The sequence below is a fragment of the Leopardus geoffroyi genome, chromosome X (assembly GCF_018350155.1).
Source record: "Leopardus geoffroyi isolate Oge1 chromosome X, O.geoffroyi_Oge1_pat1.0, whole genome shotgun sequence".
Taxonomy (NCBI): domain Eukaryota; kingdom Metazoa; phylum Chordata; class Mammalia; order Carnivora; family Felidae; genus Leopardus; species Leopardus geoffroyi.
The window spans coordinates 13,940,825-13,962,553 of record NC_059343.1 but is presented as its reverse complement, the minus strand read 5'-3'; the positions used below and the strand labels follow the sequence as shown (position 1 = coordinate 13,962,553).

General features: G+C 52.8%; 1 protein-coding gene and 1 long non-coding RNA gene across 3 annotated transcripts in view; one reads left to right on the top strand and one right to left on the bottom strand.

Annotated features, from left to right (window-relative positions):
• The window catches only part of NHS (NHS actin remodeling regulator), a 342,634-nt gene that overhangs the window by 183,822 nt on the left and 137,083 nt on the right, over positions 1-21,729 (bottom strand). The window lies entirely within an intron of this gene.
• LOC123594870 lies at positions 6,714-12,632 on the top strand. The gene is made up of 2 exons (XR_006710916.1): positions 6,714-10,458; positions 11,937-12,632. It is a non-coding gene; the product is annotated as an uncharacterized LOC123594870 (long non-coding RNA).

The following is a 21,729-nucleotide window of genomic DNA, read 5'->3' as shown; positions in this document are numbered from 1 at the left end:
CTTGGGGTGCCTGGTACTCAGCCAGTACTTTGAACAAGGTACTTTGCCTCTCTGCATCTCCAATTCTTCATCTGTAACCTAGGGACAACGATTCGAATCTCATTCAGCTTGTGGCAAGAAGGAAACCACATCACTCATGAAAGCACGTAAGAGAGCGTTCGCCTGCCTGAGACAAAGCACTCATGAAGGGTTCGCCATTGTTGTAGGCTGTGCGCAGAATCACCAATCGTGACTGGAAGAAAATAGTAGCTAAGGGTTTCGGATTATACAAGGGGTATTTCCTCATCGCATGCAATTAGGAGAGCGTGGAAAGAAGTCATGATCTCTCTTGCACTTTGTCCTCAGGGAGACCCAAACTCAGGGACTCCCAGAATCCAGGCACTTTTGAGTGAAGGAGCCTCTGGTGTCCAAAGAAAAAAGAAGGGGGCCACGAAGAAGGGGGTAAACTCCTGATCTCCGAGTGAAGGCCCCCACATACGAAGATGTCAGGAGAAACCAGACAGGATACCGAGGGCAGTGTAGCCCTTATTTTGACAACAATGGTTATTTGAGTTTCAGGTCTCATAAATACAAAAGAAAAAAATCAAGAACTGCCTAGAGAGCATTTCTGAAGCAGCCTTACTTTCCCCTCGGCACTAGCACTGCGCGAGAGAGGCAGACAACGAACACGTTCCCCTCCACCAGCTCCATCCGCCTCCCCCAGGAAGGGGGACCCATACTTCTTTATGACGGGAATACGCTCTGACCCCTAAGCAGCATTCAGATTCAGCAGTGATAGCAGCCTCCAAGCTCTAAGCATTTCTTGGTCATGTCCATTTTTCGAGGCATTAGCTTCTGCCTTCCCGTCTTATCAAAGCTTAGGACAATGCGAAGCGTTCATTCCGCAGCCGGATGGGATGGGAATTGCAGGCAGGTAAAGGTCACATGATCCGATGGGGTGCGGGTGGCCTGAGCTGAGACGGAACGTGCCGCACCCACCCCTGCGACGCTTCGGAAGGTCTGTTACAGGAAGGATAGCGCTGATGTGTGGTTCACACCAGGGCTACTCAAAGTGTGGTCCCTGGAGCAGCACCTGGGGCCTTGTTAGAAGTACAGACCCGTGGCCTCCGAATCTCTGACGGCGGGGCTAAGAAATCTGCGTTTGTGCCAACTCTCCTGCTGATTCTTATGCACGCTCAAGTTTGAGAAGCACGGGTTTATACTGCCTTTCCTGGCGGGCCAAGCACTCGTGAGAATATTATTAACAATAATATGTAAGTAATAATAACACCGAGCATTGGTCAAATACCGCGTGCTAGAAACCGTTAACTATTACTCATCGTCTCCTTTACTCCTCGCAATCCCGCAAGCTCGACACAAGTGGAACTCATTTTGTAGACCAAGAAACTGAGAATCAGAACTATCATGTAGCTCGCCCGAGGTCCTCTAGCCTGGAAGTCCTGGATCCTGAGCTTGAATCCGGGCCAACGGATGCAAAAGCACTAGGGATCTCGGCCTACCGCCTCTACCTCTGTGTCTAGCTCTCTCTGGACTCGGGACTTCCTCAAGGAAGAGATCCCCGGGGTCTCACCGTGCTGTACGGCTCCACTTTGTCTGGATTCGGGCATCTGAATAGCAGACGCCTGTGAAGCTGACCCAGGAGGTCACTACTGCTCCGAGTCTTTGGCCTTCGCTTTCGTGACAACCGGGCAGGTTCAAGCATCCGCGGGCCACCGCAGTCGAGCTTCTTGGCATAGCCACGCTGGCATGTTGGCAAGTGGCGGAAATGTAAAAACTGCTCCTCGCAACTGGGGAGCAAGCGTGCATGCACACTGAACCCTGGCAGGCCCTCCGCGGGCAGCTTCCAAGGCCCTGGCCGCCCCGCACGACGACGCTGGCGGGGAGCCAGGGCGGAGATCGACTCACGGCAGGCCCGGCTCCGTGACAGACGTCGGGCAACTAGTGGGCGATGACTGACCTTCCAGGAAGAGGAAGCCCTCCCCGCCGCACCTCTTCTACAGGCTGAGACCCCTCCAGGGTTATTGTGCAATGTTTCTTCTTCTCGCCCGTTCCCAGTGAAACTGGGATTGGAAACCACTAGACGGAGTTTTTCCCCCGCCCTTGGTATTTCCCTCTCTAAACTTGTGCTCTACGGAAAGCAGAGAATCCTGAAGGAGGATTCGTGCGTGTGTGAGGCGGGACCCGCCCCATCATCGCGGTTGTAAGAGCATCTCCTGGGTGAGCGCTTACCCACTTGGCTTCAGTAGGTTACCTGGGTCAACTCATTCTACCCACTCCACAACGCCAAGAGGTAGGCGCTGCCACCGTCCCCATTTCACAGATGAGGAATCGAGGCACCGAGAGGTCGAGCGACTTTCCTGAAGTTCAGTGGCACGGCGGGGATTCGAACCCAGACAGTCCGGCGTCAGACTGAGGTGTGAATGTGTCGAAGCCTCTGTAATACATCAGGTGACCACACAAGGCTTTTCTACGAGGTGTGTAAAATGCTCTAGCGGACAAATCTCTCCATCCTTCCTCCCGGAAGGGAGGTGAATGGGTATTTGTCTTCCATTGTCCTAGCAAGTTGGTAGAGCCTCTTGGGAAATGCCTGGGGTTTTGCCCTGACCAGGGTCAGGGAAGTGAAATTAATTTTCCAAAGCTCTTCAGAGGGTCGACGGTTCATCAAGAGTTAGGTTCCGATTTCCTCATTTCTGTTCCCTTCTACCCACCCCCTCTCCACCAGCCAAATCAGATGCTTGGTACTCTTGGACCGATCAGTTTCTCTGTCCCTCAGCCTGACCCCAGTCGCCTGCCGTGTAGCCCCAGGGCTCAAGAGCTGTTGCAGCCCAGACCGATTTAGCGTGTCTATCACATACAACTGCTTCTGCCTTTTCCTGGTGACACATCTCTTCATCCTAAGAAAAACCCAGGTCGAGGCCCAGATTCACCAAGAGACCCCCGATAGCCCCTCTGTCACAAAATTTGTCTCCTCTTCTGCGTCCCTGGCTGAGACAACGCATCTATGCGGAAGACCGGGCCCTCGGCAACTCCTCTCTCATGAAGCCGACACCCTAGAGAGGCCACGCAGCCGGGCAGCCACGTGGTGTGAAATTCAACAAACAAACGACACGGTGCGGTGCGCCACGGAGCAGCGGGACTATGGAGGACAACAGAGCAGGGGAGGAGGACGGAGAAGGTCAGTGCTCGTGCCCTGTTTTGAAGAAGGTGGTTGGGAGGGGCCTTGCGGATAAGGCAAGATGTGAGGAGACCTACCGAGGCGTCGAGCCAAGTGAAAAGTAGGGGGACGGTGCCCGGGCAGAAGGACGCGCAAGGGCAAAGGCCTCGAGGTGGGATCTTGTTTGAGGAAGCAGCGCGGCTGGGATACAAGGAGAGTGCAGGAGGAGAGTAGAAGCAGAACCCCAGAGGCGCGCGGGCAGAACCCGGGAGGTGTGCAGGTGAGGGCGGGTGCTGGCCGCACGGGAGCCCATAAAGCTGGGCTAAACAGGAGGCAGGGAGACAGGGCAGCGGCTACACAGGGAGCGACCCCTCGGACAGCCCAAACAGCTAATGGACTCCCAGGAAGAAGAGAGGTGTGCACACCTAAGAGCCAAGAAAAGCGATGGTCTGTGCGCTGCTGAGCACCCAGAAAACGCGCTCCTGGACTCAGAAAGGCCGGCCTCCCTGCCGGCTAAGTGGGCCGGCAGGAGCCTGGCCAGAAACCCCCACCGGCGTCGCTCAGTTCTGTGCACGGGGCCGTGGCTCCCTGCTCCAGGCGCCTCTGTCACATTCTGCCTCGGGGCTTTCTCTGGCCTCTGGAGCCCAGAAGCCCCGGGGACTCGGGGCCTCTGGGCACGGCCCTCCCCCACGGAGGGGCAGGGATTGCGGGTGCTCCCTCCCCTGCTAGTTCACCCCCTGGGTGGGAGGCTCGGGGCGCCAGCAGCACAGAGCCCCACGGCCCACTGGCAGCCTGCTCCCGAACACGCCCGCAGTGCCCTGCCCTGCCTCACTTCTCCAGGCCCTGACCACTGAGTCCTGGCATCACCTCCGAGATTCACGGCTTGCACCCCAGTCCTCGTCTCACGTCTGCTTTTAGAGGAAGCAAACTGGAGACGCCGACCGTATCCAGGAGACGTACTTCACTTTTATAGGTCTCGTTTCCTACACTTGAAAAGGAGGGCGTCAGGTTGGGTTAACCAGGAAGCCGCGTTCTGCTCGACCATCCCGCGAGCCCAGGAACCTCACCAGCCCGCATTCGAGAACATGGCACACATCTCCTGGAACGTGTGCCGCAGGGGAAGCTCCTGGACCGGACCCTCCGCCCCCCACCTTGCTCTCCCGTCTGTGAAATGGGCAAAGCCCCGCGAGCCTTAGGCGTGCTTTGTCTCAGGGGCCTCCCGGCGGCCGTGCAGGCCCCCTTCCTGTGGATGTGCTGGGAACAGCTTCCCCTTTGTTGGGCCCTCTGATCCCCATCTGCTCAGCAACTGCCCAAATTCAGTTCAGGCGTCGCGTGCCTCCAGCCTCCCGTCGCGTCGCGCATTGTCTCTTAGCAATCACCCCAATCCCCCCAAACAAAGGCTCTCAAATCTGAATAAACCCTCTGACATCAGCCTGGCGGCTCAGGACGCTGAGCAGGACAGTCCCCATGCCCACCTCTTTGAAACTCTTTGGCTCTGCTGACCTTTGTCTAACCCCCCCCCCGCACCCCCCCCCCCCGCCATCGCAACGCTCTCCTCTGTCCCCGCCAGGCCGGACACTACATTTCCTGGTGGACTAAGCCACTGTGCTGAGCCAACAGGACGCCTCCACTTTTTTGTGACCTGAAGCCTTTCTCTTTTTTTGAAGTTCAGCTTTGTCCTTTTACAGAAATTAACCTTGGTTGGGTCTGATTTGTGAAGCTGACCTCACCAACGTGGTAGCACCAGATAGGACCTTGCAGTGGCTTCTGCCTGGGACGGTCTAGGAAGCATATGGTCTAGAAATTCTTCAGCTACATAATGTACTTCTAACTCCCTTTACCTTCTCCTTATGCAGAGAGAGTCTGTCTCCTTCTAGAGGTAGATGTGCTCCACTTTAAACCTGTAATCACACACGCTTCATCGTTCATCATTCGTTATGTTTGGAATCTAACCGAAAGATCGAGCTCCCATCCCCTCATGGTACTTGACAGAGCTCGGCTAGTGGGTTTTGCCGTTGTCAAAGCCTAACAGAAGGGGCATAACGTCTGCCGGAAACTTCACTTCAAGGTTGACGCCGTGTGCCTGCCTGAAAGATACAGGCAAAAGGCCCCATTTTTCCTTCCTTCTTTTGGATTGGTCCTTGTCTCGTTGGACGTGACAAGGGTCGTTGCTTTGCTTCCTATCTGGCAAGTCTCAGCTGCTATTCCAATAAATTTATGACTCACATTTCAATTTATCTCCACAATTCTCCCACTTTATGGAAAATCAAGGTAAGAATTCCCCTAAACTTTCATTCCTGGAAAAATTAAGCTCACTACCCACCAGAGAAGCACGGTAGGACGGCCTTCCAATGCCTTTTTAGAATGAAAAAGAAAATCTTTGATGTGCCTTTGAGAAGAAAAGTTCTCAAAGGTTCCATGCAGTGAACAAGAACAAATTGTTGATTTTGTTTTCAACATGTCAGACAGTGGCTAGGTGTGTAACATAATGACACCAATCTTTCCCTCACAGGAACGTATTTTTAGATTTTCTTCAAGGAAAAGCAATATATTGGGCCCTTTGAACCCTTATATAAGACACAGAGAGGAAAATGGTGGTGGCCCCAGATCACTCCAGGGGTAGAACAATTAACGGCTCAGGAATAGATCACAAATCTGACTCTGCCTGAGACAGAACAAATCTTCCAGAACTTTTCTCCTCTCTTGTTCTATACTATATATGAGGGTCTCTGACAAGGTAGAGATAGCCAGAGACACTGTTACCCAAGAACGAATCTGCACTAAGAAAGAGCCAATGCTTTCAGAGCACGTATATGTCTACAGGCAAGCTTTTAAAGTTCCTCACTGACTACAAAGGCAAATGAATGAAGGAGGAAATGTGCCAAGGAGCTTAAGGAAGCAGAGGGACTAAGTTAAATGCTCCCATCTTTAACTTAACAAGGAAGCAAGTCTGTGGTTATTTCTGACATCACAGAATCTACTCAAGAGTCATCGATGAACAGCCTCCTCAACTGAAATATACCAAAGTGGGTGTTACTCCATGTGTAAAGTTCCCTTTTTGAAAGTTTATTTATTTTTCAGAGAGAGAGTGAGCAAGAGAGTGAGCGTGCAAGCATGAGCAGGGGAGGGGTGGGGGTAGGGGCAGAGGATCCAAAATGGGTTCTGTACTGACAGCAGAGAGCCCGATGCAGGGCTCGAACTTATGAGCCGTGAGATCATGCCCTGAGCTGAAGTCAAATGCCTAGCCGACTGAGCCACCCAAGCACCCCTCCCCCCATGACTAAAATCCTTGATGATAAAGTAATCACAGAATGTCAAAGCTAGGAAAGACTTCAGAAATGTTCTGGTAGAGGTTCTTGACCAGGGATGATGCTGCCTCCTACGGGCATATGGCAGCATAGGGGGAGTTTTTTGTTTCACCGTGACTAGGGGAGGATACCCCTCGCTGATTTTAGTGGGCGTGGCCAGAGATGCTAGATGATTTGGAATTCCCAGTTCATCTCACAGAAGTCATTGTCCCACTCACACAGCCTACTGCACCCGAGCTGAAGCAGCCCATGACCCTCATTTTACAGAAGAGGCGAGATCTCAAGAAATGAAGTTAAACGCCCAAGGCCAGAGACGATGATGGTGCTGGGTCGGTAACCCAGGTTTCATATTGTACTTCAGTAAATGAGATCATTGCTTTTTTTTTTTTTAGGGACACTCAGAAATGTTGCCGTGGATGGATTCCTCCCAAGGCTGGTCCTGACACAAAGATTCAAGTGTAAGGAGTGTATTTGGGAAGCACGGGAGCAGAGTGGGTAAGTGAGACAGGGAAGGGAAAGCAGTCCTAAAGGGAAGGTTATCACACAGGTTCCCACCACGGGTCACAGGAGTTCAATCTTGCCGGGAGACTCTGGGGGATAATGTAAAACACAGCTCAGAGCTGTCCCATCTGAGGGGTGAGGAAGCTGGGGTATTAATCCTCCAATCCTCCAATTTCATTCTTCATTGCCTGAAGCCTCTAGCGAGAACATTCATTCCCAAGCACTTTGGGCCTGCCCTGCCCGCAGGCTGAGAAAAAAACTCTCAGACCAAGAACCGTAGCTACTGGGAGCAGGACGCTGTCCAGGTACGCATGAGAACGTGAATGTCAAGAGCACACAGGTAGGCATCAGGAGCAGCTGTCAGAGACGCAAAGACCCACACTGAACGGCGAGTCCAGTCACGTATTCAGTTCATGAATCAAACACCCTGGGCTTGTAGAAATTGCTGGAAATTATTTTTAAATACTTATCTTTATGCTTGGAACCGTTTATGCCATTCAGTTTTGGACCCCCTCCCCCCTCCAAAGCAGAGTTGTCCCTCGTGAAGCCACAGGCCCTGGGGAGTTGCCATTTACGGGGCCGCCAGACCCACAGCTGCACTTTTTATTCCTCTCTTTGAAGCGGTTGCTGCTTTCCCAGCCCTAGTCCCTAACTTTCAAAACAGGAGAGCTCAAACAACCCCAACTCCACCAAAGGCCACCAAGGTCTCTAACCACGCTGGTTTCTGAGGGTGTGTGCAGGGTGAGCAAAGGTAGCGATGGGCCTGGGGGAAGAAAGGCGTGGCATCACTTCCCAGAATCCAGTGTTCTGGGCACCACCAGCCACACCGGCCTCCTCGCCACCTTCTTCGGGCCGCATTCTCTAAGGTGCTGCCACTGAAACATACAATTTTCCGCCCCTGACATCAGGTCGTGTTGCCAACCCTCTGAGTTCCTTCCAAAGACCCATCAGCTGCCAGGGCATCATGAGTGTGACCTGGGAAAAGTGTGTTAACGTAGGGGGAGACACACACACACACACACACACACAATGACCTTTCAGCCTGCAGACTCTGAAGAAGCCTTTCTTTCTCTCAGTAGGTGAGAGAAATCATCATCAAAGGAAGAACACGGTGAAATATCACACTCATAGACTCCCTTAATTTGGCTTTGTAATTAACTGTGTTAAGTGCTGACAAGACTTTTGCAGAGAAAATGCATACTAACGGGAAGAGAGGGCAAACCGACAACCTATTGGACGCTTTGGTATTTACGTCCCGTCATCTTCAAAATGGCCCTCAGAATAGGCATTACTACTAACCCCATTGTACGGGCCACAAAACAAGATGGAGAGAGGCCTGCCCAAGGTCACGGAAGCCAAGGGACTACATCGGTGCCCACCTTCCTAGGGGGAGTCAGCCTTGTGTGCTCAGTACTCGGAAGTGATGACTCCCTGGTTGCTTGAAACATGTTTTTTTAAACCCCTAACTTAAAAGACAATAGCCTTATAAAAAAGGGTGTCGAAAACTATGCAAAGGACTTAAGAGTAATAAACCGTCTAACCACACGCGCTCATGCACTTGAGAAGATTCCATATAAAGCCACTGTCAGTGACCTTCCCTTTTGCAAGAGCTTTGACCTGCCCACATTTCTTCGATGCCCCAGCACTCGAGCGTGCCGGAGAGGGCAGACGTCTGCCAGCAACTTAAGAGGCCATTTTGGCGATGGTTGTTGTTCATCATAGAAAATTCCACACAGGTCTTTGGTAGGCACTGCTCTGCAGGCCCGATACTCGTGGTACCAGGAGATTCCGCATCTCTACATTACAGGCCTCGTGCCAGGTGCAGTTCTATGGGTAGGTAAATGATTCCCATTTCACAGATGAGGAAACTGAGTCTCAGGGAGGTCAGACAAGTGCCCGAGTCGTGCACCAGTGAGCGGCAGGGACAGGATTCGATCCTAGGCGAGCAGTCTGTTTACCCTAGCCCCCAGCTCCAGCCCCAGCGCCTTCCTTGGGCTGGGCTCTTTCCAACAAGGCTGACATTTTCACTGAAGTACCCAAATCTCACCTCTTCCCTGGAGACAGTCTACAAAAATCGCCTCATGGTAACGTCTCATGCTCTCTGAAGCAAGGTGAGGGGAGAGCAGCTCAAAGCACACTTCTGGTGCCGCCCGCCCGCCCGCCTGCCTGCCTGCCTGCCTTCCTGCCTGCCTGCCTCCCTGCCTGCCTGCCTTCCTTCCTTCCTTCCTTCCTTCCTTCCTTCCTTCCATACTGTTACTGAATCCTCCTTCCTGCTACTCAACTCTCCCGGGGCCGTGCTGTCTGCCTCCTGTCCCCTCAAGGGCAGAAACTGCATTATTTCATGTCTGTTTCCTGGGGCTCCAGCACCGACCAGCACATCATCAGGGCTGAAGAAGTGTGCCTGGATGGATTGATTAATTTACATAGAAATGGCTTCCGCTTTGTCCTAATTAAAGCCAGAGCAAAGAAGCCTTCCTGACCTCCAGGGCTGATTCATGCTACCAATTATGGAGACATTCCGAGCCGAATTCTTATATATTTAAGACAATTTTGAAAAGGCAATTGTTAAAGGTTTGGAGGGGAGTCTGCTTTTGTGTTTTCCAGTATATTTTAGGAGACCCCCAATTCCCCACACACTCTATATGAGGCGGATGGTCCACCCAAGTATTTATTGGGTACATTCTAGATGCCAGCTCCCGAGGACACGGGGATCAACACACATGAATCAGGTCCCTGCTCCATGGGCGACACGGTCCAGGAGAAGAGACACACGATGATTCAACCATCGCAGTTTGTGTAAGTGCCAAGGGCAGAAAGCGGATCTCTAACAAAGGAACGTCACCAGTTAGGGAGGGGTCAGAACAGACCTCCCTGGGAAGGCTGAGGAGTCATCTGAGGGCAGGAATCAGGTCTGGTGAGGGTGGGGAGAGCGTTCGGCTGGTGCAGAAGCCCTGTGGGGACCTGAGAGTAGGCGGTGTGGTTAGAGCAGAGCGCAGAGCAGGTGAGGGCGGCAGGGAGGAAGACACGGTGGGCTGGGCCCACCCACAGCGTCTCCGGGGCCAAGCTCAGGATTGTAGACTAAGATTAGTGGGTAACATCCCCATTTCACGGATGAGGAAATAGAGACGCAGAGATGTCAAGTGACTTGCCCCGAATTAAGCGGCAGGGTTGGGATTCAAACGCAGACAGTCTGGCTTCAAAGCAAGGTGTGAAGGTATTGGAGGCTCTGTGATACATCAGGTGATCGCACAGGGCTCTCGTACGAGATGTGTAAAATGCTTCCATGGACAAATCTCTGGGGGGGGGGACTGCAGTGGTATAAGGCAATCATTAGCCATTGAAAGGGCTGGAGCTGTTGGGGGAAGGGGTGGCAGTGGGGAGCCTGGGGCTGGAGGGTGGAAAACAGAAGAGGAAGTCGATGGGGCTAACGGGAAAGCCCTGCCGGGACACCTGCCGGAGGAGACAGGCTGGGACCCCAGCGGCCCAGCAGCAGAGGTCAGGGCGAAGGAGACTCAGGAGGTGAAATGAATGAACTGGGTCAAAGAGTGGGTGGGGTGAGGAAGAGGGAGGCCTGCAGGGAGCTTCAGGTCTCTAGGAGCTGCTGGAGGGGAGCGCAGAGGGGCCTGTCCCCCACCCCTGGGCGGGGGGGGGGGGGTGGGTGGGTCTGTCTTCACTGGCAGGAAGTGCAGAGCTTCTTAAAGAGGGGAGACTGAGGGGCGCCTGGGTGGCGCAGTCGGTTGGGCGTCCGACTTCAGCCAGGTCACGATCTCGCGGTCCGTGAGTTCGAGCCCCGCGTCGGGCTCTGGGCTGATGGCTCAGAGCCTGGAGCCTGTTTCCGATTCTGTGTCTCCCTCTCTCTCTGCCCCTCCCCCGTTCATGCTCTGTCTCTCTCTGTCCCAAAAATAAATAAAAACGTTAAAAAAAAATTAAAAAAAAAAAAAAAAGAGGGGAGACTGGCCTGGGGGGCAGCAAGCGAGGGGCCAGGGAGGGGAGGCAGGCTAGTGTGGAAGATTCACAGGTGGGAGACAGGAAATACGAGCTGTTGGAGGGACTGGGGATCTCCAAGTGGGGCCCTCGCCCCCCAGCATCACCAGGGAACTCATTAGAACCGCGGATTCTCAAACGCTGTGTTGTCTGGTTGAAATCTGCTCAGAGAGCAGAACTTAAAGGCGCTCACACAAGAAGAAGAGGTAAACACGTGAGGTGATGACCATGGTCATTTACTCGGTGGTGGGAACCCCTTCACAGTGTACCTGTGTATCAAACCGTCACGGTACATGCTTTAAATACGTGACAATTTTGTTTGTCAATGAGACCTCAATAAAGCTGAAAAAAATCAACGAACGAATGCAACATCTCTGGCCTGGCCTAGACCTGACGGACCTGAGGGCAGGGCCTAGCAATCTGTGTTTTTAGCATGGTTGCTAAAGCAGGTGGCCCGGATGGACACTCGAGTTTGAGAACCACTGCCCTGGATCAGGGTTTCTCGAACATTCATGCGCATATGAATCCCCAGGGGATCGTGTTCCATGGCAAATTCTGACTCCCTCGGTCAGGGATGAAGCCCACGATTGCACCTTTCCAACCAGTTCCCGGGAAGATGATGCTTCTACAGCCAGGACCATACCTTGAGTAGCAAGGGTCTAAGAGGTTAAGGGCCTCTCCAGAAACCTGAAAAATGTCATGCTCCTTAACCAAATTTCTTCCAGAGAAAGCCCAGTACAGGCCCCTCACCGAGCAGGGCCGGAAACCTAGTGAGCAAACAAAAAACCTAAACCACCCCAGCCAACAGCCTGGCTGGAGAGGAGAGATTTGAATCCAAGGACCACTGAGCATGTTCGCTGAAACTCACTTTCAAGTTCTCCTCGAGCCCATTTTTAAATTATTAGCTCCTTTAAGAGGGGACCTTTATTACCCCGAACTGGGAGGCACTGCAAAGAAAGCATCTTTGTTCTTTCCTTTCTGTGGCCCAGAAACAGAGGGGATGAAGCTCCCCCAGCTGCCACCGAAGAGCCAGAAGCTGCAAGGATGAAAGGCACAGGTCAACAGGGGCCACCAAAGAGGGAAACAAACAAACAACAGAAGTAAACGGGATGCAGTTGGGTTTTAGCCGACCTCCGGTCCTATGGACTCCATACCATCACCTCCCAAACAAGAAATCTCGTGAGAACAAAACTTACAAGCTCTCTGGGGACGAATCAAATCCTGATGAGAATGCCCCCACCCCCCATGCTTTTTAAGAGCTACTGTGAGCTGATTTTTTTAAGGAAAATGTGCGAAGCGGCAAGAAGTGAATAAATAATTCAAAGACTCTGAGTTGGAGTCTGTATGGACCCTGGGCAGCTTGGGTTCATTTCGGTTTTACGCTGCTTGTCTGCACTGGGAATGTGCAGGGAGCAAATTTTTTCCCCTAGAAAAACAGCGCGTCAGCTCTCTTTGCCGGCTCAGTAACACTAAAGGCATTGCAGCGTTAGCCAAACTGAAGCCAAATGAAGTCATCCACCGCATGTGACACTTCCTTGTCCCCCGACTGCTCTGCATTTCTCCTTTGATCGCTCTTCCTAAGTGTGCCTGTGTTTTCCTGTGTTTCTTATACGTACAACACATCGGCTTCTCGCTAGCGATTTTTAGCTCTCTGACACACAATAAAAGCATCCGTTTCCAGCTCAGCCAGGCCTTCTGTTCGCAGTGTTTTCCCTAGAAAATACGGCGTTTTCTAATTAAATAACTCACGGAGCAGCAGGAAGGGAATGTGTGGAAATCAGAGCAGCATCTCGGCTTACGTGGCACCCTTCCTGACAAGCGCCCGTGGTAGTTGACAGGCTCCAGAAGGACGAGCTGGGTTCCCTTCCTGAAGAAAGAAGGGGGGACGGAGGGATGGAGGCAGACGGGGAGGGAAAAAGGAGGGAAAGAGAACCCTGCTAGTCAGTGTGGGTTCAGAAAGAATGCCTGATCAGGGCGGGGCGAGGCACTGTGCTGGGCAGCGAAGTCTTCACCAGGGAAATGCAGGGAAGGGGGCGGCAGGGAGAGGCTTCTGGGGAGGCACGGGAGAGACACAGGGAGAGGGAGAGGGGGCAGAGAGAGAAGGGAACGTGGAGGGGGACAGAAGAGGCCTCTGGGACACCTCATTCAGCCCAGGCCCTCCCCCAGGAAGATGCACAGAAAGCTAAGGTCCTTGTTCCGCTGGCTCTAGAGAACAGGTCTGCCTCAGCATCTTGGGGGTGGCTCTCGAGACTTCTCCGTCTAGCGCAGGGAGACGCGGGGAAGATGGGCAGAGCTGCAGACCACCGCTCACACTGCAGACAGGGAGTCGACCTCCCACAATTCCTTTACCCGGAGGGAGCGGACAGGAAGAACCACACTGGGCATGGAGACAGCGTGGCAGCTTGAGAGGGCGGGCAAGCCCAAGCCGCCAGCGTCTCTCTCTTGGGTTGTTGCAGTGAACCCCCCAGCAACTGTCTCCCTGCTCGGGTCCTGGCCCCCCAGTGGCTAGTCTCCACATGGGGCCATGCGCCCCCCCCCCCCATTAGGACGCATGGCAGTCCCTGCCCCAGAGCTACCACTGGTCCTTCTGGCTCACAGGCAATACCCAAGCCCCTGACTGGCCTCCGAGGGCCTGTGGTGTGCTTTGTCCCCACGGCCCCTCACCTGTCCTCCGTCTTCTCCTGTATCCCGCCCCTCATTCACTCCTCTCCAGCCCCGCCAGCCTCCTTGCTGCTCCTGAAACCAAGCAGGACCCCACCTCAGGGCCTTTGCCCCGACTCTTGTGTCTGCTGGAATGCTCTCCCCCAGAGAGACGCACGGGGCTGGCTCCTCAACCTCACCGGGTCTCTGCTCAAAGGTCACCTCCTCTGAGAGGCCTCCTTTACCCCTTCCCACCACATTCCATCCCCTTACGCAGCTTCGTTTGTCTCTACAGCACTCATCACGGCCTGGCATCTCACCAGCCGTCGGCATCTATTCTCTCCCACGAGGATGCCAACGTCACTGGGGCAGAGGGTCTGATGGCTGTGTTCCCCACCACCTCTCTAATGCCCACAACCACACCTCACACACAGCAGGCACTCGGCAGGTGTTGCTGCGTGTTTAACGAAATGATCCTAGGAGAGAAGAAGAAGAAAGAGCCAGAAGGAAATATCTTGGGAATGGCCACCTTATAGACAATATTCCTGCAGGGCTGCTATCAGGAAAGGTGTGACTTGTGGGACGCCTGGGTGGCTCAGTCGGTTAAGCGTCTGGCTTCAGCTTCACCATCTCGCAGTTTGTGAGTTTGAGCCCCGTGTGGGGCTCTGTGCTAACAGTTAGGAGCCAGGAACCTGCTTCAGGTTCTGTGTCTCCCTCTCTCTGCTCCTCCCCTGCTTGTGCTCGCTCTCTCTCTCAAAAATAAATACACATTTAAAAAAAATTTTTTTTTAAAAAAAGGAAAGGTGTGACTTGTGAAGGGGGTATGGCCACTTCGAGGTCTCAGCCCTGACACCGCCTAGGAATACATAGGCCAGCCTGCCACCTTTCCCTGCCCATCGGTCCGCTGTCAGTCTGGTGTTGGTGACAGTGTACTGTGCTTATGAAAAAGGATGGTGGCCCCGGGCTAACTTTCCCAAATGACAGATCTGGAACATTCTGAGGAGCCCACGTATGTATAAATATTGAGAAATGGGGGCATTTCCAGTGTAATATATATTCACAGGGGTTGCCTTGAAGTGTGGGTCTTTTTTCTTTCCCCCTTTTTTTTTAAGCCAGCAATCCTACCCTAAAGCCACACAAGCAGAGTCTCTGAAGAAGGGGCGAGGTAGTCGGCACCCTCAGAGAGGACCCGGCTCCTGGGAGAAGAGTCAGAGATTAGCCGCCATGAAGCTCCCTGCGGGCAAAGCCTCCCAGATGCCACCCAAAGCGACCCAGAGCCGGGAGTTCTGTTACGAACTCTTAGGGGGAACACGACCCAGCTGTTCACAGGTACCCAAGGATTTGTGTGTCAGTAGCAACCTGAAGCAAAAATTCTCTCCTTCTGGGGGTCTTGGTTACTGAAAGGCAGGAATGATGTAACCAATCCTGGACTGGACAGGAGAACCGTCCTCTCCAGGAAGGACGGAAGGAGGAGCCGCATTGCAAGTGAGGGCAGAATCACCCCTCCCGGGAGGGCCATGCCTTGGACAGAAACCACAGAGAACAGGAGGAAACAGTAGAAGGAACAAGCCACCAGGCACCAATTAAGTTGGGGGCGGGGCCGGAGAAGGAAAGAGAGGAAGGGAAGAAGTGAGCAGGCTTCGGGCAAGAATTCAAACGCAAGTTCAACTTGCAGCTAAGACCAGGGGGTAGAGTCTTCCGACCCAGGAACTCACGAAGCCTGTGGGTCCCTTTAAGGTAGCAGGCCAAGGGGGCAGGGAAGCCTCGTAAAACGGGAGTGTCTCGTGGCTCCACCGATAATCTTATCAAACTCACTTTACGAATTCAAAGCAGTAAAAAGTCCACATGCCTCCAACGCTCCTCCCTTTCAACTTAAAGACTAACAAAACTTTGCGTCAACACATAGGAGCCTGGAGTGATTAAAGCCTAAGGGAGCGCTCCCTCTATTGTGTCTGCTTTTAATCCTCAGAGAATTTTTCTTCCAGACACACATACAAACAGTTTGGGAGTTGCTTATGCTAACTGCGGAGGGGTGTGGGCAGCGAAGGGAGTGGGAGCCGCAAGACCAGGAAGGAAAGTGAATGGGGAACCAAACGCAAAGACAGGGGCCCGGGGCAAGTGTCTCTCCCAGCCTGGAGTCAAGAGCTGGCAGAACTCAAGGGCACTTGGCAGCAGTCAGTGGATTGCTCCCCAGGGGCCTGGAAGGGGCAGACACAGGGAAGCAGGCAGGGCCCTCCCTCCCTTAGCATTCAGGAGCCAAATCAGTCACTGGAAAGTTAAGGGCTGCCTTTATCATATAACAAAGGGCTCCGCCGAGCGCCTCGAAGGCCCCAACGCACTTAATAAAGGCTAACTAAATAAACAAAGAAGAAGCCTTGAGAAAATACAACGCTTCACACCTGGGTACCCGCTTTATTACAGACTCCGCTTTAGCAATAACCCACCAAGCTCTGACCTTACGTCAGGAACAAGGCAAACACGGTGAACTGGGCAGAGAAGGTAAAACTGGACAGACCCTCTGGCCTCCAGCCCCGGAGAGGAAAATGTCGAAAATGCCTGGTCGGCACGCAAACGGTCTCCGCAATGTATTCGATTTCCATTTCGTGACTGTACCTGAAGCTTGGTTCACTGGACTGTCAAGTTCCTCCTCAGCTTCTAAGCAAGGTAAGGGACTTTTCAGGTGACATACCCATTCGTGAGCATAACAGCATCGACAGTCATAGAGAGCTTACCGCGTGCTTTATGTGGATTAACTCATTAAATCCAAAACGGAGGTGTTTTTTTTTAAGAACTTCCGTAATTATAAACTATCTGTATCTAATTTTCCCCCTCCCCTAGAAATTCTCCCACATCCAGAAATGTGAATAAAAACAACAGCCAGTCGGGTATTTAGGTGGTCTCTGTGCTAGATTATGGAAATGGCCCCAATCACTCCCCTCCTGATACGTCCACCCATTTGCAATGAGGCCTTGCCCTCCCAGCAACAGATAGAGTCTGTTTACCTCTGCACCTTGGGAGCTAGGGTTGGTCATGTGACTTGCTTTCGCCGATACACCACAGCGGAAGTTGCTTCCATCGGATGAGTTCTATACCTGGATCTCACGCTTCTACTCACGCGCTCGGCATTCCGTGACCACCGTGCGACCAGTCCAGGCTAGCCTGCTGGGGGCGATGGAGCTCTTCTAGAACAGATCCTCCAGATGAGGCCAACCCAGATCAGCCAGTCCCCGGCCGACCTGCCAGTTCACTGCAGCTGCTGCAGGGCCCAGGCAAGATGGGAGCTGGGCCGGCTCAACCACGGACCACATACAAATGTCCTGTTCTCAGCCACTAAGCACCAGGGTGGCTCGTTGCCCAGCAAAGGAGTGCCATTCCGGGCACCGGCTGCTCTCTTTCACCTTGTGATTCTCCAAGACGGAGTCAGCCTTTGCCGAGTCTCTGAAACTTTCTCAACCACAAACTTACTCTCTCTTTCCCCTTTTCTCTGCTCTCTCTCCTCACATTCCAGGACGCGCATGCGCTTAGGGAAAGACTGTTCCAGATCGCACATCACAGGAGTAACTAGCATTTGTTCATTTGTAGGTTGGCTTTTCCTTCGTGTCCACTTACATTTCTCACTGCTGTTCCGAAAACAGTTACCTTAATGGGACCTGGAACCACCAGTGTTAGAATAACCTAGAAGAGCCGCGAAACCTCTCCAGCAGTCCCCCCCATTCCTTTGGTCCTACTGTGGGCTGTAGAGAACTGCTTGAAAAGACACAAATCAAGACCAGGAACTTAACATTCCAGCCCCAGTAAAACAACTATCAGAGGTTCTCCCTGAGAAACCTCTTCCGCACATAGCAGTCCATGGCTGCGAAAACCAGGCCTAAGTGAACTGGCTAGAAACTGGTTAGGGATTCGCTTTGAATCAAATCAATAGAAAACCAAAAACTCCAAGCAATGCCATTCACAACACGAAATTCATGGTTTACCTAATTCATCTGCTTCCAATAGCTGGTTTTCCTTTTCAGTCCAGCCATCCTCCTCAGGGTTCAACCAGTGTCTCTAATTCCCCCCTTCCTCTGGAGCACGGTTCAGGTACCAATACTCTCAGCATGATCAACTTTCTGTGTAAAAGATCCAAGTTCGCTTTTTCCAGGAGATGCCAGTAAAACAAATTGCAACATATGTGACCAAAGTCCCATCTTTTTTGTCAAGCATTGAAAAGGTTATTCCCACTTATACAATGATATTTGTCAATTGGTTCTCAAACTGGGGAGAAGAAAAGGTTATTCGAAAGTCATCCGGTCAGTCTACAACACGTATTTCCAAAACGAGTTACTACGCGTGTCAAGGCGCACGCCCGACAGCCGAGGACAGCTTTGCAAGAGCCATCAGTCAGGTTCCAGGAGGCTATCAACACCCTTTCTCCGTGTGAGCTCAGCTACCAACCTCATCAGGGCGGATGTGCCTTCCCGCCCAATCACAGGCTATTATGGACTCACAAATATAGAAGGTATGATGCATGCAGCCATCAGAGGGAACATTATTCAAGCAAGCATCATCAGTGGGCGCTACAACTGGGTGGGCAAAGAGACCACCTGAAGCGAGGGATCAAAGCTGACATCACCAATAGGGGGCAAATGGACATCTGTCCTTCCTGATGAGGCCCCCAGAGAAGGACAAATCCCTTACATCACTTACAAGTATTCCCACCAAGGACACGTAGATCTGAATCGAAACAGGAGGAACCATCAGAGAAACCGAGATTAGGGGGCATTCTCTGACTGGCCAGCTTTCTTCAAAAATGCCAAGGTCATAAAAGACAAAGGAAGGCTTATAAACTGTTCTGAAGTAAAAGAAACTACAGAGACAAGTAAAAGCAGTGTGGGATCCAGGGCTAGCTTGTGAATCATAAGGCAACTGTCACAAAGGGCGTTATTAGGACAAAGTTGGGATATGGACTATGGCTTAGATAAAAGTATTCGATCAATGCTACATTTCCGGAGTTTGAGATCTGTTTGCAGTCACGTAAGGGAATATTCTTGTTCTTGGAAAATACAAGGGGTACAGGGAGGTTGGCGTGCATATCTATGCATGTGTGTGGGGTGTGTGTGTACCTGAACATGCATGGAGAGAGAGAGAGAAGACATATAACAGTGTATGCAGGCGTTCTTTGTGTTATCCGTGCCGCTTTCCCGGAAGTGTGGATTATGTCAAAATAAAAAGTAAAACAGACAAACAACATCATAAACACGCAGGGCTGCCGGTGGCGGGGCGTGGCCAGGCCAGACCCATCGAGAGGGTGACCAGGGAGCAGGCTCCCTTCCCAGCTACCTTCTACAGCACTTTCTAGAGCCTTCCCCCAGAAAGGACCCCCTCTCAGCCTCTTCTGAGATGGAGCCGTTGTGACCACAGGCCCCTGGCACTCCGGGACACCCTGTGTCTTGAAAATCAGGAAACTGAAACCACTCCAGGCCACAGTTCAATTCTATTTGAACATTTTCTTCCTGTGGGTTTTCCATTGTGGTGGTTGGAGACTGTATAGTTCCTTTGCTGGCACCATCGTGAGAGAGACAACACTGTGTTTTTTGCTGAGGCAGGAGGGGGCCTGGGGAGCCGACAGAGAGACGGGCGGGAAGTCACAGGTTCCAAGGTGATCCCTTGGGAGTGTTGGGTGCTGCCCTATCTTGACTGCCTTCTATGTTCCTTGGAAAGATCCATTGAGGTCAGCCCATCTGGAGTAACTTGTCCCCCTCCCTGGCTCCGCCTCTGGACTGTCAGGGGCCTCAGGGTACGTGTCATGGCTGCCCTGGACCTCAGTTTCCTCATCCGCTCAGTGGGGATAAGTGTGGGCCCTGCCATTTGTGGTTGGGGCGGGCTCTGGAAGGACATCCCCGGCAGGAGAATCAGGTCTCTGTCTCTCAAGTGCCACCTGCCGCCGAGTCTCCTCCTTGCCGTTGTGCCTGCCCAGGCACGTGACCGGGTTGCTACCTCAGTTCCCTTTCTGGCACTCCTGCCTTGTGCCAGGGCCAGGGTCCCACCAGGCCCTGAGACGCAGCTGGACGGTGCTCCAGCTCTTGCCCGGCTCCCAGAAGATTTACCAGGCATGGTGTGGTGCCTGCTGTTCTCTCTCCTCACCGGACCCCGCCTCTGTGAGTACACCGGCCACACTCACGGTGCTCAGACGCAGCAGGAGAAACATCCACCATAACTCGTATGAGGGGGCGCCTCACGTCCCCACCCGCAGCTACTGCCGATCGAGTTGCTGGGTTCTCACCTAACTGTGAGAGGAGTCATTTTAAGAAAGGGAAAGAAAGATGTGGGGACAGTGTCACAAGATGGCCAGGAGCCAAAGTCAGAAGTTAACATCCGGGCCCCTGAACCAACACGTGATGAAGAAAGTCTCCCTGCGGCAGCCATGCTCACATGTGCTTGGAGTCCGGCCCGATCAGGAATGCAGTCCAGGTTTTCCAGACGGCAGCACCGGGAACTTCGGAGGCAGCTGCCACGCCCTGGCGGTGCAGGGCCTGAAAGCTGGACCACAGAGGGCTCTGGGCTGCTTCTGGAGACTTCCGGCAACCATTTGAGCGGCGGAGGAATGGGGGGCCTGGCGCAGAGCCTCGCACCCACCCTCCAAATAGGGTCCTTCCAGAGGCTGTGGCACCCACCAGGCCAAACCAACCAGAAACAGCCAAGGCCAGATCACTCGCACCGTGGCTCCCCTCCATGGCCCACACATGCGGCGTGACAGCCCCGTGCCTGGAGGAAGCCATTTCTCTGAGGCCACACGTGAGGCCTAACGTGAGGGCTTGCTCCAGGCGACTCGAGCCAAAGTGAAGTATCTGGAAGAATGACCTTAAAATGCCAGAGAGAATAGTGGACTCTGCCTCCTGAGTGGCTCAGGGCCCGTCTGTCTCCGTCCTCCAAGCCTGGGCCTCACTCCACGGCCCCCGGCGAGCAGAGGCCGAGGTGTCCTGGCTTTGATGAAACCCAGCTATGGGCTGAGCATACAGGCTGCTTCCTCTGCCAAACCAAAACGCAGCAGCGAAGCAATTACCCAGAGAATTGGAGCTACACCCTGATTCGTCAAGGCCATTCAGCAAAATGGAGACCATTTCTTAATTTTCCACTTTGCTTCAGCTATGGCGACCTGGCCTTAGCCAGCTGGGTGTTTAAAATGAAGCACCAGCAGATACAAATACATTTGGTTTCACAAATGAATGAAGAAAGAAACGAAGCCAGCAAAAGTACCATCGCTTCCAAAAAAGCACTCTTGGAAATCCAGAATGCTTCAGAATGCATATTTGCCAGGTACGGGCAAGCGGACAGTGAGCAGGGGGCCGAGGAAGAATGCACTAGAGATTTCCTCAGTGGCAAACACGTAGGGAAATGGAAGAACCCGGTTTAATTTTGCAGGGTCTCATGGGTCACACGTGACAAGGATACGAGTCTCAAACAGATCCCCTACGACCCTGCCATCCTTCCAGAAGACATCATGGAGCACAGGCCAGCTCTTGCTGAAATGCAGACTGCGATTCTGTCTTTCTAGGGTAGGGTGGAATGCGTCCCGAGCGATGCTGCTGCTGCTGGTTCCACGGGCCCCGCTTTGAGAAAGGAGATTCCAGAATATACCCGCAAATGAAGGGGGGCAGGGCTGTGGACAGGCCCCCGTGCAAGCGAACTAAAGCACTCTCTACTTCCAGTCTCTCCCCCGTCTTGAAAGCCAGCTTTCACTTACAAAAGAGGGCTCATCCCAGCAAAATCCCATCCCATCAGTGAGGGTGTTACTCAGGAGGGATGGCCAGGCGATTCTGCTTTCCAGTGTTTCTTAGGAAAATTCCGTTTACAAATTACTAATTCCCTTCCACGCACCCTCTCGCTCTCTTCCCCTACGCTCCTCTCAACAGTGACCGGAGGACGCTCTACAGCCAGCCCAGCTGGACGGCCACAACTCTAGAAGCAATTCCTAAAAGGGCTAAAGTGTCCCGGGTGCAGCAACTCTGCTTTCTGTCTAAACAGAATGTGAACAATCCAAGCTATCCTCTGAGCCAGCCCCAAATCCCTCAAGAGCTGGCTTTCTTGGCAGTCAGTGACACGGTCACTGTCTGGGCTTTCATTATCCACTCTCAGATCTTACTCATTCGGAGACATTCCTAT